Source organism: Colobus angolensis, unplaced genomic scaffold (assembly GCF_000951035.1).
Source record: "Colobus angolensis palliatus isolate OR3802 unplaced genomic scaffold, Cang.pa_1.0 Scaffold665, whole genome shotgun sequence".
Taxonomy (NCBI): Eukaryota; Metazoa; Chordata; class Mammalia; order Primates; family Cercopithecidae; genus Colobus; species Colobus angolensis.
In genome coordinates this window covers 180,008-191,962 of record NW_012120321.1, presented here as the reverse complement: position 1 = coordinate 191,962, position 11,955 = coordinate 180,008, and the positions used below count along the sequence as shown (strand labels likewise).

Below are 11,955 nucleotides of genomic sequence, written 5' to 3'. Positions count from 1 at the left end.
ACTGATGAATATTTATTATATAATTCAATTACATAAACAAACAAAACTAATGTTGCTATTCAAACTCAGGCTAATCCTTAGTTGGTAGACAAAAGTGGCGACTATATGGTTCAGAAAGAGAGAGCTATTCTAGGAAGGTTGTGATATCCTATACCATGAACTGAACAGTAGGTAAATTGGTATCTTCACTTCAAGATAATGTTCAAGATGATCTTCCATTTTTGAACTATTCACTTACTGTATGTATATTTATCTGTTGTATTTTATATTAAAATATATATTTTATGAGATGTATAAATCATCTTAAAAAATCTAGGAATCAAACAGAAAATAAGCACAGAAAATAGAGAAAGTCCTAGATGTTCCATCATAGTGTGGTCAGTAAAAGCATTTCTTAGAGGTAACACTTAGAGAGAAACCACAAAAAGGGAGAGAAACATGCCTTGGATTGTAGCAAGAAAGAATACTCTAAGAGCGGGAGAGAAGGAACAAAATCCCTAAAGTGCTAAGATGAGAACATCTTTGGGAGCTCAAAGGAAAATAGAAGGCCAATCTAGAAGATAGTGTGCAGTGGAAAAGTGTTAGGAAAAGAGCTTGTCAGTGTCTAACAATGTAGGTTTCTGTAGACCAAATAACAGAGCTGGATTTTATTCTTAAAATAATAAGAAGCCAGGCAAAAATCTTAATCAGGGGAGTGTCATAATCTGACTTTAATTGAAAAAAATCATTCTGGCTACAGGGTGGGAAACAGTAGGAGACAAAAGAGTAATGTAGAAGCAAAGTGACTAGCTATGAGGCATGTCACTCACCATGATAAAATTCCTTTTTAGGAACTTACAGATGATAATTCTTGGATTGCATTTTCACAATCTTTCTTACAGCAGTTAAAATGACTCATGATGTTGAGCATGTTCTCACATGCTTGTTTGAAAACTAATAGTGTAATTGGATTGTGTTCATAATACAAAGGATAAATGCTTAAGGGATGAATATCCTATTTTCCATGATGTGATTATTTCACATTGCATCAAAACATCTCATATACCCCATAAATATATACACTTAATGTGGAGCTAGAAAAACTTAAAATTAAAAAATTAAAAACAAAAATTTCTATTTTCTCTGCTTCAAAAAAATTAACTTTCTCACTTGACCTTCCTTTTCTACTTTAAAAATATTGTCAATGAGAAAATTCCAATTTAAAAACCAAACTTTCTATAATGACTCAAATTAAAATACATAAATTCTATGTAAATTCTTGGACATTTACTTTGAATTACTTGACACTTTAAAAGCCTTTCATAGACTTGATATGTACAGGCAAATTAACTTACTTTCAGTGTTGGTATCTTTATTTTTAATCCTTCAGATATAAAAAGAATATTATGAAATTATCAAGAATTCAACATGATCAACCAATGAAGCCCCTGGATCAAGCCGTCTTCTGGATTGAATTTGTCATGCGCCACAAAGGAGCCAAACACCTTCAAGTTGCAGCCCATGACCTCACCTGGTTCCAGTACCACTCTTTGGATGTGATTGGGTTCCTGCTGGCCTGTGTGGCAGCTGTGATATTTATCATCACAAAGTGTTGTCTGTTTTGTTTCTGGAAGTCTGCTAGAAAAGGAAAGAAGGGAAAAAGTGAATAGTTATATCTGAGATTGGAAGCTGGGAAACCTGATAGATAGGAATCCTTCAGTTGATTCCAGCAAGAAAGATTGTGATACAAGATTTCTTTCTTCCTGTGACAAAATAAAAATAAAAATAAAAAATCTTTTTGAAATCTACCTTGTCAAATAAAATTTTGTTTTTCAGAGGTTTACTACTTTGTTAATGGTTAGAAATATTTTGCGGCAATGAAAAAACACTAGGAAAAATAAAAAATAATATAAAGCCATAAGAGCTCATATTGAAATTTGTTGCACTTATATTGAAATTGTTGTTCTAATTCACAAGTTACACGAAAAAAATTTACTCAACTTAACTATATTTCACACATTTTACATAAACACAAGAACGTTATGAAGTCCACTAACAATATCAGTGCTGTTTTGCTCATATTCAGAATAATTTGGCTTCATTTTGAACAGGATTTTGTTGTTTTAGCTGTTGCTAAAGAAACTATTATATAGTTAAATTATATAGAAAGTCTCTCTCTTCCTTTTGATATTTTGAGATGAGTAGTATTGCTTGACTTTTATAACACATGCAGCTTTATTGTCATATTTGTTACTAAAATTTATGGCCAAATATTTACTGTTTTAATAGCATAAGTCATTTCTCAGTGGAAATTATTTGGAATTTGAAATATAACCTCTCTTATCTGCTTCCTACTGTAAAATTGAACTATTCTGCAACATCTTTGGTTTCACGAGTCAATTCTACTTTTTCCAAATATTTGAAAATATTCATCTAATTGATTTTATTCTCATATTTTTAATTATTTCAATAGTTATTTGGGATCAGGTGGTGTTTGATTAGATGGATAAGTTCTTTAATGGTAATTTCTGAGGTTTCTGTGCACACATCATGTGAGAAGTGCACCTTGCACTCAATGTGTAGTCTTGTATACGTTATCTCCTCCCACCCTCCCTTCTGTATCCTTATAGCCCATTATATCATTCTTATGTCTTTGCATCCTCATAGCTTAGATCCCATTTTTAAGTGACAATTTACAGGGTTCAGTTTTCTGTTCCTGAATTACTTCACTTAGAATAATACTCTCCCATTTCATACAAGTTGCTGTTAATACCATTACTTTGTTTCTTTTTACAGCTTAGTAGTATTCCATGGTGTGTGTATATATATATATATATATAGTATGTATATGCCTGTGTGTGTGTGTGTGTGTGTGTGTGTGTGTGTGTGTATATGTACGTATACCACATTTTCTTTATATACCTATTGGTTGGTTGATGGGCATTTAGGCTAGTTCTATGCTTTTTTCCAATCACAAATAGTGCTGTGGTAAACACATGTGTGTGGGTCTTTTTCATATAAAGACTTTCTTTCCTCTGGGAAAATACACAGCAGTGGGATTGCTGGATCAAATGGTACTTCTACTGTTATTTCTTACAGGAATCTTCATATGGTTTTCCATAGTAATTATACCAGTTTACATTCACATAGCAGTATTAAAGTGTCCCCTTTTTACCACATCTATGCCAGGATTTTATTATTTTTGGATTTTTAAATTATATCCACTCTTGCAGGAGTATAGTGGTATTGAATTGTGGTTTTGATTTGCATTTTCCTGATAATTAGTAAAGTTGAGCATTTTTTCATATATGTTGGCCATTTATATATCTTCTTTTAAGAATCATCTATTTATTACCTTAGCCTACTTTTTGATGTGGTTGTTTTTCTCTTCTGGATTTTTTTTTTTTTTTTATCCATTTGTAGATTCTGGACATTAGTACTTTGCCAGATGCATAGTTGATGAATATTTTCCACTACACTGTGAGTTGTCTCTTTACACAGCTGATTATTTCTTTTGCTGGCAGCAGATTTTTAGTTTAATTAAATCATAACTATTTATCTTTATTTTAGTTGTATTTGATTTTGGATTTTTAGTCATGAGGTTTTTGCCTAACCCAATGTCTAGAAGAGTTTTTCCAATGTTACCTTCTAGAATTTTTTGTTTCAGGTCTTAGATTTCATTATTTGCTCCATCTTGAGTTGATTTTTTATAAGGTGAGAGACAAAAATGCAGTTTCATTCTTCTACATGTGGATTGCCCATTATTCCAGCCCCATTTGTTGAATAGGGTGTCATTTACCTACTTTATGTTTTTGTTTGCTTTGTCAAATTTCAGTGGGCTGTAAGTCTTTGTCTTTATTTCTGGAATCTCTAGTCTTTTCCATTGATCTACATGCCTGTTTTTATGCCAATGCCATGTTGTTTTTGTAACTTATAATATGTCTTGTAATATGCTGGGAATGTGATGCCTATAGGTATATTCTTTTTCTTAGTCTTTCTTTGGTTATGCTGAGTATCAAATAAAGAACTGGTCCATTTTGAAAATAGCTGCAAAAAAAAAAAAAAAAAGAAAGAAAAGTAAAATTTAACAAATTGCTAAGGAATATACCTAACCAAGAAGGTTAAAGACCTCTACAAAGAAAACTACAAAACACTGCTGAAAAACGTCGTAGACGATACAAACAAATGGAAATACATCTCATTCTCATGGATGGGTAGAACCAATTTTGTGAAAACAAGCATATTGCCAAAATAAATATATAAATCCAATTCTATTCTCACCAAAATACCATCATCATGCTTAAGAGAACTAGAAAAAACAATCCTAAATTTCATATGGGTTTTATTATCATTTTTCACCTTTAATAACAAATGTAAGTCCTTTATTTTAGGTTGTGATAATATATAAATTGCACTCTAAAGGGACTTAATGAATTTTCAATCTTCCTAAATATGCATGTACATATAAACGTAAATTTCTTTTAAAACAAGACACAGCATGAATTAACTAGCTAATAGATATGTTATGAAATTCAATGTGCATTTTGAAGACAGCTTGAAATAATGATTATTCTATGTAACTATACTTTAAGTGATCATATCTACTTTTTATTTTCCACAGAGATTTTTTATTCATTCCTCAAAAAATATATACAAAGGATACAAATAGTTTATAAATTTGGTGAAACAGCTAAATCAAGCCATAAATCTCCTTTAATCTACACGTCAGGGAAGCACTTTATGATCAAACTATTACAGATTGACAAAAACCTAGTTGTCTTTGTCTCTAAAATGTCTTACCATTAACCAATTCTCACAAAAAAAATCTCCAGCATAAGGTGTGATTAAAAACAAATATATATGTATATTTATAATTATATAGACATAGATAAATCAAGTTATATATATACACACACACTTAAAACACTGATGAGATAGAGAGATTATAGAACATTTTATTCAAATCATCTAGGAATTAATACAGATATAAAGAAAAACAGAACCTATATAGTGCCAAAGTTTAATAATGTTGTTTATCGTGCTTATAAATCTGAATTAATTCACATAAAACCTATCCTATAACACACATAACAAAAGACTGGTATCCATTGATCAACAAGAACTACAAATCACCCACCAAAACCAAAAACAATCTAATAAAAAAACTGATTAAAATATGAAGAAGCAATTCAAAGTAAAAATAGCCCATAAGATATAAAAGATTAAAAATTTACTGATGCTCCATAAAATAATAATGCCAACAAATTAATGTCATAAAGAAGATTTGCACCCTATAAAAACCTGAGAAATGTATTTTTGAGGGAGTATAATTTGACATAACACTTTAAAATGTAAATATACAGTTTGAAACGGAAGTTCTACATCTAAGAATCTATCATGCAAAAATCCATACACATAAGTAAATGTATGAACAGAATGATCCCTCCAGCACTTAAAATGGCTTTCAGTCAATGAATACATGTACCTCCAACAAATGTATGAGTGTAGCCATTGCAGAAAACAGGCTGATTATCACATTGCTAAACAGAAAAAGTAGTTTCCAGAAAAACAAAAAAAGTATTTTTGGCAATGAAATAAAATATATGTAAATTGGTATAAAGACAGAATCTTAAAAAATACATGTAATTCCAAGGAAGGTAATTTAAATTTTTATTCTATATACTTCTGCAATGTTTAACTTTCCAAAAAGTTTTCATGAATTAATTATGAGATTGAATGCTTAATCTGTGAAATAAACACATCAATTTAATACAGGAAGTTTCAAAATGTAACATCACATTAATTCATTAATGTCATTCAAAAAGTTCGATAATATACTATATGTATATGTGTATATATATATATACACACACACACACACATACACACATGTGTTGTAGATTTAGTAGGCAAAACATTAGACATTATAATTATACTGAAAGACCTAAAGGAAACCACACATAAAGCTGAAAATTAAGCTATGACAATGTCACATTGTCATTATCAGTCACAAGAAATAGAACTTATATATTTTCAAAGAAGCAAATGAAAATATAATAATACTTTTATTTCATACTGGAATGAAAATATAATAACAGAAAGAGAGAATGCGCAAGCAGGATTTTGCTTCATATTTGAGGCAAATGAATGAGCCAAAAAAATGCTACAGAGAGATCAATAGAGATTATATAATTCAAAGAACAGAGAAAGAAAGAAAGAAATACACAGAACCTTATAGACTTTTGGGACATGCTTAAGCACAGCAACATATGTAAAGTAGAAGTACCACATGAAGAAGGAAAAGATTCAGTGGAAAATATTCATAAATAATGCCCCAAACATCCCATAAACTATTTTAAAAACACTAATTTATACATTTCATAGGTTCTATAAATTCTTAGTTTAGGTTAAATACAAAATGGTCCAAACAGAGACACAATAATACTAGGTTGAAAGCTAAAGAAAGAAAATTGTAAGGCACAAAGACAAAAACAAGTAACCACATATAAGGGAACTCAGATAACGTTAATAACTGACTACACATCAGAAACAATGCTGCCCCTAATGCAGTGCTATGTCATACTCAAAGGACTGCAAAAAAAAAGTGCCAACCAAAAATTTTTTATACTACAAAATCATCTTTAAAAAATAATGGTGAAATAAGGACATTTCTAAACAAACAAAAACAGAAAATTATGGCTAACTAACCTGCCTCACAATAAATTCTAAAGAAATTTTTCCAGGCTAAAAGTAAATAAACACAGGAAGCAGTGTGAACCTGCATAATATAAAAGTGCACCTGAATAAATAATTATGTAATTTTACCAGATAATGTAAATTCATATTTATTCAACTTTCTTAATAAATTTAAGAAGCAAGTATATAAAGCATATATATATAGTTGCCATGCTGAACATTTAACTTATACATATGTAATATATTTGTCAATAATAGCACTAAGTAGCTATGTGGATGCAAAACCCTACTGCAGTAAGGAATGACACCAAGAGGAGCGGGAGATCGGGAAGGATGGTGGGCAGGGGAGGAGGAATGTGGATCAGTGAAGGTGACTCCACCGGGACTTACGACCATTAACCCTGCTGCCTCCAGCACAGCTTCAGCCTCTCTGAGTTGATGCAGCCAGGGCTGCCCACTGCTGCCTGGCAAGTCCAGGCATTGAAGAGACATGAGGGTGGCCCTTCTCAGCCATGCTTCTGGTGAAAATCAAACACTAATGCTCTGAGACATCTAAGGTAAGGTACTCAACTGGGTGGGGTACTGCATAAATTCTAAAACAATGCAATAAAGTGACAGTGTCTCAGGAATCTGCCCCACCTCTACACAGGAATATGTCTTCTTTTCCCATAACAGAAAGCTGGTGTTATACATAGGTCAAAGTAGTAAAATGTTCAACATGTAGACCATTAACAACTTCAGTTTTTATCAAGAGGAAATGGGTGACGTGGTAAAAAGTTCAACATTTTCACTTGGCCCAGTGACGAAGTGGTGACTGAGGGTAAACCCAAAGGGATTAGGTAATGAAACTAAAGAAAACTTGTTCCTAGATTTGCTTTTAGTCAGGTGCCCCAAAAGTGAAGTGGGAGAAAAATTCAAATTCTCCCTTCTAAATGCCAAAATGGAAGAAACAAAAGCAATGGAAAGTGAAAGAGCATATCAATTCATGCAAGGGAAGGACTGAGATTTTAAAAATTATTTAGAGGGGACCTTTGGCTTGACAAAGCTAATGGTCTTCTACCAGATAACAAGCTCACATTATTTTATGAGGTGAGTGTGATCCAAGATTCCATAAACAAATCAGGACATACTAATGCAAATACTTTGAAGGTGGCTGAGCGTCAGCTAGGAGAAGATGTAGGTAATCTCGGGAAAACACAAGATTTACAGACTGCAGTTTTTTTGTGACAGGACAAGAATTTAAAGCTCATAAATCTGCTTGTACCTCCATTCCCTGTTTTTAATGCCACGTTTGAACATGAAATGGAAGAAAGCATAAAGAATCGAGTGGAGATAAATGATTTAGACCCCGATGTTTTTAAAGAAATGATGAGATTCAATTATACCAGGAAATAAATGACAAAATGGTTGACAATTTGTGGGCAGCTGCAGGCAAACATGCACTGGGAACAGTTGAAGGTCATGTGTGAGGAAGTTTTGTGTAGCAATCCCTCAGTAGAAAATGTTGCTGACACCCTTGTCCTTGCAGATTTGCACATTGGGAAACAGTTGAAAGCACAAGCATAGACATTACTAATAGGTGCATTGTACTTTGACAACTTGGATGTAAACAAACAAACAAAAAAAACCTGGAATAGCAACCAAGCAACCGCTGTAATGGAAACATCAAGGTGAAAGTACATGATTCAGTCTCACCCTTGCTTAGTAGCAGAAGCCTTCTGAGCACTAGCATCTGCACAGTGTCCACAGTTTGGCATTCCACACAAACAGCTAAAACAGTCCTAAATCTTCCAGGAACAATTGAAAAATGGAATTGACTTTTAGTCATTCAAGTTCAGAAGGATTCTAATACAGAAACCTTAAGGAAGAGTTGTTTCTCTTATTTGGTCCACAGAACAGAAGCTGAAAAAAACACATTGCTTGCCTTTTAGGTGGATAATTAATGGTTTATTCTTCAGTTTTAAGTTAGACTGATTAATTCACTTCAAGGCCTAAAATTATATTCAGTGACTTCTCTTGTTTGTATAATAATGCTTTAATTTTCTTTTATTTTGCCTTATCATTTTGACCAATGTTATGCAGGATTATATAAAGTAGCTTTATCATGGAGTAATAATGATAACTAAAGATATTAAGTTTCAAAAGGATCTTTTATTTTGAAAAGGAAAAATGAATTTTATAATATTTGTCCTAGCTGTCTCAAGGTTTAAGGTTAAATTATCTTTAAAAGCACTCGTATTAGAGTTTACCAGTAATGTTTTCAATCTAAGTTCTATAAATACAAGTGAACCCACATACCTTCCCAGTAAGTTACGGCAATACACTACTTCAATTCTAGTTCATTATTCATTTCAGGGAGCAAATAAGCAATGAGTTGGCCCAGATTTTTATTGAAATTTGTGATGTTTGTCTTGTATGTTAACTGTACCACAAAGTGTGGGTTTATCTAAGTTTACAATGATTGAGAAACGAATGAGGTTAAAACATCATGATGGAAGCATATATTGTGTGAAAGTAATTTTTTAAATTTATAGTGAGCTACATTTATATATACATGTTAAGGGTAAAGATGACCAAATGTAAATTTAATGAGTGCACCAATTAACAAAGAAATATATATACAATTTCACTTTTACTGTGTAACTTTGGTATGCTGATTGGTACATATTTATTTTTGCTTTTGAGAAAATTAATAAGGCAGAATTAGTTGTGTCTTAATACTTGAAAGAAATTTTAAGAAGGAGGCAACTGGGATGTTTGTGATAATAGATAAGAAAGATATTCTTGATTGTATTAAATAGTTTCCAATTGCAGAGATTCATTATCAAATTTACTCCTGTTTTTCACACTTTGGAAAATACACCTAACAATAAATGAATCTTGGATAGCCCACTCTCCTTCAAAACCTGAACTGAAGGCTGAGGCGAGTGGATCACTAGTGAGGTCACTAGTTTGAGACCAGTTTTGCCAACATGGTGAAACCCTGTCTCTACTAAAAATAACAAACAAACAAACAAAAGCAGGCATGGTGGTGGATGTCTGTAATTCCAGCTACTTGGGAGGCTGAGGTAAGAGGCTTGATTAAACCTGGGAGGCAGAGGTTGCAGTGAGCTGAGATCGCACTATTGCACTTTAGCCTGGGCAACAAGAGTGAAACTTCATCTAAAAAAATAAAAACAAGCAAACAAACAAATAGCCGAGAGAGAGAGAACCAATACTCGCTTGTGTGAGATACAAAAAAAAAAAAAAAGAAAGAAACCTAAAAACTGTTGAGTTGCATTGTATAATTTCAGGTGGTGAATTGTATAACATGTGAATTACATCTTTGAAAAAAAAAAAAAAAAAAAAGAGAGAAACCTTAGAGTATATCAGGTCACACACCATAAGCATCCCCACGCACCTCTTATTTCTTCTTTGTGTTTCAGTTACTGCACTAATGTTGTGGATTATATTGAAATTCTACTTAATATGAACAGTTATAAACTATAATTTGGAAAATAAAGAATGACACTAAATGATAACTTGAAATTATAAGAACAAAAAAGAATGGTAATGAGGAGGAGCAGTGTGGCATTTTGATATTATCATTATATTGGAGGCAGATAACAGATATCAACAAATTCTGCCCTGTCATTTAGTACTTTTGTTTACAAGATTACTGAGTGGTACACACTACAAATGTTATCAGAGAGGAGTTATGTTTTAATGGGTAACTTCACTAGCACAATAACAAGAAGTCAGTATTGAAGAAAATCTGAAACATATCATGGAGTTTAGGCTTCCCATGTAATCTAGGCCTTTTTACTTCCCTTAATTTTGAAATAGGCCTATTCAGTATGTTGTTCAGAAGGCTATTCAGAGAATGGAAACCCAAGACTCAGCCTACCTGAGTCTAAGTACCCACTCAGCCAGGTAGATTTAGAGAAATAGAAAAACCAAACTGCCTTGGTGACTGGACTTTGCTAACGTCTGAAAGAAAGAAGTAACAGAAAGGAGGGAGATCTAAGGTAAATTCTGTGCAGTATAAAGTATGCCCCAAAGGACTTTGCTTCTAACACATATATGGATACTACCTCCCACCTGTGAAAGAAGGGGGATATAAGCAGCAGTCCGCAGCAGGCACAGTGGCTCATGCCTATAATACTAGCACTTTGTGAGGCCTAAGTGGGAGTATCCATTGAGACCAGGAGTTTGACGCCAAACTAGATGACTTAGAGAGAGCCCATTTCTAACAATAAAATAAAATAAATAATAGCAGGACATGGAAGTGAATGTCTGTAGTGCTAGTTACTCAGGAGGCTGAGGCAAGAGGATTGAGCCTAGTAATTTGAGGTTGAAGTGAGCTATGATTCCACCACTGCATTCCAGCTTCAGAAACACAATGTGACCCTATCTGGAAGAAAAAGGAGGAGGAGGAGGAAGAGGAGGAGCAGGAGGAGGAGGAAGATGATGTGGAAGAGGGGCAGGGAACTGAAGGGAGGAGAAAGCTGGGATCCTGGCAAGGGCTCCGCCCCTGTCTTATGTCTAGGGACCTAGGTGAGGACAGGCACTCTTGCTTTCACGCCCAAATGTTGCATTTCCCAAGACCACATTGCCCTGCCACGTCCCCATCATATGCCTATAAAAACCCCTGAGACTGTAGCAGGCAAGCACACAAGTGGCTGGACGTCAAGAGGAGTGGATTAGCAGAAGAAGAAACAAATGGCTGGACGACAAGAGCACGTCTAGGGCAGCACGCAGGCAGGCCATTAACTGTCAGAACAACATGGAGTTTGGCTGGGGTTGTTGGAAAGCAGCCCGACTCCGGGGAAAAAACCATCCTCTTTCTGGCTCCCCACCTGCTGAGAACTACTTCTACTCAATAAAACCTTGCACTCATTCTTCAAGTCCATGACGATTCCAGTCTTCTGATACACCAAGGCAAGAACCCCCGATACAGAAAGTCCTCTGTTCCTGTAATAAGGCAGGTGTCTAATTGAGCTGACTATCACAAGCCATTTATGGACTGTTAAACTAAAAGAGCATCGCATACTGTGCAGAAGGAAGCCAGGCAGGGAGAAAAGTTCAGACGCTTCTTCCAACATAAAATATAGTAATAACTAACTTTCTAATATGTACAACACAACTTTGATATTCGAATATTTAAAAAGCAGTTTTTAGTTTTATATCCTGTATAGCATTCTTGTAATCACCTATACTATTTTTTTGATGCAAATGTGTAGTTACTTTTACAACTCAGATAACAAGTAGATGATGAAAGCTTGTAGATTATACTCTAGT

General features: G+C 33.7%; 1 pseudogene; it reads left to right on the top strand.

Annotated features, from left to right (window-relative positions):
- Positions 1-1,418: 1,418 nt before the first annotated feature.
- Positions 1,419-8,460, top strand: LOC105500447 (annotated as a pseudogene).
- Positions 8,461-11,955: the final 3,495 nt, after the last annotated feature.